Raw genomic sequence first — 5446 nt, forward strand, 5'->3', positions numbered from 1 at the left:
TTTTTTATTTCCTGTTTGATTTCTTCAGTGATCTCTTGGTTATTTAGTAACGTATTGTTTAGCCTCCATGTGTTTGTCTTTTTTACGTTTTTTTCCCTGTAATTCATTTCTAATCTCATAGCGTTGTGGTCAGAAAAGATGCTTGATATGATTTCAATTTTCTTAAATTTACTGAGGCTTGATTTGTGACCCAAGATGTGATCTATCCTGGAGAATGTTCCGTGCGCACTTGAGAAGAACGTGTAATCTGCCGTTTTTGGATGGAATGTCCTATATATATCAATTAAATCTATCTGGTCTATTGTGTCATTTAAAGCTTCTGTTTCCTTATTTATTTTCATTTTGGATGATCTGTCCATTGGCGTAAGTGAGGTGTTAAAGTCCCCCACTATTATTGTGTTACTGTCGATTTCCTCTTTTATAGCTGTTAGCAGTTGCCTTATGTATTGAGGTGCTCCTATGTTGGGTGCATATATATTTGTAATTGTTATATCTTCTTCTTGGATTGATTCCCTGATCATTATGTAGTGTCCTTCCCTGTCTCTTGTAACATTCTTTATTTTAAAGTCTATTTTATCTGAAATGAGTATTGCTACTGCAGCTTTCTTTTGATTTCCATTTGCATGGAATATCTTTTTCCATCCCCTCACTTTCAGTCTGTATGTGTCCCTAGGTCTGAACTGGGTCTCTTGTAGACAGCATATATATGGGTCTTGTTTTTGTATCCATTCAGCCAGTCTATGTCTTTTGGTTGGGGCATTTAATCCATTCACGTTTAAGGTAATTATCGATATGTATGTTCCTATGACCATTTTCTTAATTGTTTTGGGTTTGTTTTTGTAGGTCCTTTTCTTCTCTTGTGTTTCCCACTTAGAGAAGTTCCTTTAGCATTTGTTGTAGACCTGGTTTGGTGGTGCTGAATTCTCTTAGCTTTTGCTTGTCTGTAAAGCTTTTGATTTCTCCATCAAATCTAAATGAGATCCTTGCTGGGTAGAGTAATCTTGGTTGTAGGTTCTTCCCTTTCATCACTGTAAGTATATCACGCCACTCCCTTCTGGCTTGCAGAGTTTCTGCTGAGAAATCAGCTGTTAACCTTATGGGAGTTCCCTTGTATGTTATTTGTCGTTTTTCCCTTGCTGCTTTCAGTAATTTTTCTTTGTCTTTAATTTTTGCCACTTTGATTACTATGTGTCTCGGCGTGTTTCTCCTTGGGTTTATTCTGTATGGGACTCTCTGCGCTTCCTGGACTTGGGTGGCTATTTCCTTTCCCATGTTAGGGAAGTTTTCGACTATAATCTCTTCAAATATTTTCTCTGGTCCTTTCTCTCTCTCTTCTCCTTCTGGGACCCCTATAATGCGAATGTTGTTGCGTTTAATGTTGTCCCAGAGGTCTCTTAGGCTGTCTTCATTTCTTTTCATTCTTTTTTCTTTAGTCTGTTCCGCAGCAGTGAATTCCACCATTCTGTCTTCCAGGTCACTTATCCGTTCTTCTGCCTCAGTTATTCTGCTATTGATTCCTTCTAGTGTAGTTTTCATTCCAGTTATTGTATTGGTCATCTCTGTTTGTTTGTTCTTTAATTCTTCTAGGTCTTTGTTAATCATTTCTTGCATCTTCTCAATCTTTGCCTCCATTCTTATTCCGAGGTCCTGGATCATCTTCACTATCATTATTCTGAATTCTTTTTCTGGAAGGTTGCCTATCTCTACTTCATTTAGTTGTTTTTCTGGGGTTTTTTCTTGTTCCTTCATCTGGTACATAGCCCTCTGCCTTCTCATCTTCTCTGTCTTTCTGTAACTGTCTTCATCTACTCTTTTAATCTTACACTATATTTTTGCATGTAAGCAATCTCAAATCCCCTTTTCAATAAGGCGTGGTTTGAATTTCTAACTAAAGTGTCTAGAAAAAGAAGTAACTGTACTTCTTCAGCAGTTATGCTGACCAGAGAAGAACCATTGCTTTCTTCACCATGTGACACACTGCAGATGATATCAGCCTGGTGGTCTAAAATTCCCACCAATACTAGGCAGCCAATGTGGCAAGAGGCTGCCACTTCTGCTTCTTGACACTGCATGACACAGGACCCAGGATCTCAGTCACGACAGTTGGAACCTACCCTGACTTCAGTGCCTAACAAGACTATCATATTGTATAGGTGAGTAGAGGGTAGGTACAATCAAAACAACATCCTGGATATATTTTGGTCTATCTTTTCTTTTTTTGTCTTAACAACTGCTGCCATTTATTGAATTCTTACTGTGGTCCAAATACCTTTTCCCCCCCAAATATGGAACACTTCACAAATTTGCACGTCATCCTTGAACAGGGCCATGCTAATCTTCTCTGTATTATTCCAATTTTAGTATATATGCTGCTGAAGCGAGCACTATTTTGGTTTATCTTAAACATTCCAAGTGGGTTCTAACATCAAAAATTTGTTTTGCAAATACAGTTCCTTTTGGTTTGGTTGGTTAATTTCTTCCCTGATGTGTCTTGACAGGATTAACGTTCCTCTCAACCTTAGTCTCCCTCGCTTATATTTCCCTTACCTCTTAACGTATAACTAAATTAGAAGGTTTTTTTGTTCTTCTTGAGTATTACCCCCAAACCAAAACCATAAAAAGGCATTATACAAATACAAAAAAAAAATTTTTTTTTAAGGAAACAAAAAGGCAGCTATAAGGGCAAAACCAAACCAAACCAAACAACAAAACAGCAAAAAAACCAAAATAAACTCCCCAATTACCATGAGCAGCACCATAATAAACAGAGTTAGAAGACAAAATGAAATGAGAAAAATACATGCAATGTATGAACATAGGTCAATTTTGTTAATATATGAATCTTTCTTAAGAATCAATGAGGAAAAACAAAAAATCCCAGAAGAAAAATGAATTAGAGTCATGAACGAGCAGTTGACTAAGAAGAATACAAATGAACAAAACACATATGAAAAAAAGATTTAATCTTACTAGTCTTTTTTTATTTTAAATTTTTTAAGTTATCTTTAAATACAAATTAAGATATATTGAGAATTTTTGCTTATCAGATTGGGGGAAAAAATTAAAAAGAATTATAAAACCTGATAGGAATGTGATTGAATCTTCCTGGAAAAAAAATTGATGATAAAGATGAAAAGCTTGTACAATGTGCTTCATTAACTCTCACACAGATCCATGAGTAAACCTGTATAGTCTGTGGGATGGGGTGAGGAGTGGGAAGCAACGTGGAGGTCCGTTATTAGGGAATGAAGAAGTAAAATGCATGCATACAGTGGAATGTCATACAGCAATTATAATAAATTAGCTGTATTTTCATATAACATGATCCTATCTCAAATTCATAGTAATTAAGGTTAACATGTAAGAAACAAAATGAGATTTTTAGAGCAGCATCACTTGTATATCTTAAAAGCACATATATACAACACCACGATGAGTTCTTCAGATACACATATTTCTACATAGAAGAATGGACAGTGAATTTAAAGGATAGATATTAAATACACTAGGATGGGTACCTGGGAGAGAGGAAGATGGGGGATAAAGAGAATAAAAATAGCACGAAATAACATATAAGAGAAGTCTTACTTGGACTACTAAGCCATGAACTGAAGTGTGTGAGAAACTCAACTTGGGGCAGCTGAGGTGCCTGTCCATGGAACCAGAAATTGTACTTCTACTAGAATTTATTCTATGACAATAGTTAGTCTTTGTTGACTTTCTACTTTTTAAAAACCTGAAGTAAAACATATTTCACAATCAAAAATCTTTGATTTTGATCAAAGATTAAACGTAAAGCCTGATGGTTTTCCACACAGTGAACACACTCATATAATCAACTCCCAGATCAAGGAATAGAACATTTTCAATTCCTTGAAGTTTTTTGAGCCATTACTGGTCTCCATCAAAGGTAACCACTATTCTGATCTCCCACACCACAGATTAGTTTTATCTGTTTAACCTTCCTATAAATGGTATCTCTTTTGTGTCTGCTTCTTTCTTTCTCTATTATGTGAGATTAACCCATGTTTTTGCAAGAGACAGTATAATTTTTTTTAAAGATTTTTATTTATTGATTGATTAATTGATTGATTGATTGCTATGTTGGATCTTCGTTTCTGTGCCAGGGCTCTCCCCAGTTGCGGCAAGCGGGGGCCACTCCTCATCGCGGTGCGCGGGCCCCTCACCATCGCGGCCTCTCTCGTTGCGGAGCACAGGCTCCAGACGGGCAGGCTCAGCAGCTGTGGCTCACGGGCCCAGTCGCTCCGCAGCATGTGGGATCCTCCCATACCAGGGCTCGAACCCGTGTCCCCTGCATTAGCAGGCAGACTCCCAACCACTGTGCCACCAGGGAAGCCCATAATTTTTTTTTTAACCGTGTAAACTGGATTAACTTCAGTATGTTTAAAATAGTCAAGAAACTTTCCAAAGGTTCTTAGGTATGTTAATGTGTTTTGGACACCTAACATATCAATTACAAATAGTTCTTATATTGTCACTAAAACCCAGCACAGTATATAATAGCCAACTTTTAAAAACAACCTTTGAATCCTGAAAATGCGAGTACTTCTAATAAAGAAGTCGCTAAGACTAACATAACAGCTTTAGTGCCTACAGTTAATGAAACTATGCTAGATATTCTGTAACAGACCATGGGGTGATACAAAGACAACACATAGCCTCTAGACTCAAAGAACTTGTGGCCCAAAGTGATATCATGACAATAACATGCAAACCAGGCTTCTTTCAACACAGACGTCATATGTAACCTCCCTCTGGTTGCAGGTGCTACATTACTCGGTTGTTTTACAACTGAAGACCGAAACCCGTTAATATTTACAGTAATGGAAGAACAAAGAACAAGTCCATGCTTTTTTCTAGATTTCTGTTTTCAAACCCTACTTGATTCAATAAGAGTATCTACGCTGACTGAGGTCACTCTTTCACGCAATGAGTATATAGATTTAAAATGTTTGCCTTAAAAGTCTCTTCTGTTCAGGACCATAGTGTCAGGCTCAGCAAGGGCACAGGCCTATTTCTTCTACTTAAGTGCATCTTCTTCTGCTGCTCGTGTGAATGACCTTCTAATCCTCACCTTGCTTCACTGAATTGCTGACTCTATGCCATCAAAAAGTGTACATTGGTAAGGAACCACAATACAATGACTTTTTAATGGCAAAATTAACTCATCAAAAGAAACAGAATAGTAATCTTGTACTATTCATGTTACAAAAGTAATCCTCTGCAGTTCCATGCACTGAGGCACTACAGATTGCTATATTGTTGTCAGTTAATAACTGGTAATCACACTTAATAGGGAGAGAGACAGTATAACATTTTAATGTTCAAACATCACAATTTATTCATTCTACTACTGATGAACTTCAAGTTGCTCTCAGTTTTTTATTATTATGAATAAGGCTGCTATGAACATTCTTGTCCATGT

General features: G+C 37.0%; 1 non-coding gene across 1 annotated transcript; it reads right to left on the minus strand.

Moving 5' to 3' along the window:
- Nucleotides 1–2279: 2279 nt before the first annotated feature.
- Nucleotides 2280–2385, minus strand: LOC114238899 (U6 spliceosomal RNA). Its single transcript, XR_003624145.1, has one exon. It is a non-coding gene; the product is annotated as a U6 spliceosomal RNA (small nuclear RNA).
- Nucleotides 2386–5446: the final 3061 nt, after the last annotated feature.

This window comes from Balaenoptera acutorostrata, chromosome 8, assembly GCF_949987535.1.
Source record: "Balaenoptera acutorostrata chromosome 8, mBalAcu1.1, whole genome shotgun sequence".
Taxonomy (NCBI): domain Eukaryota; kingdom Metazoa; phylum Chordata; class Mammalia; order Artiodactyla; family Balaenopteridae; genus Balaenoptera; species Balaenoptera acutorostrata.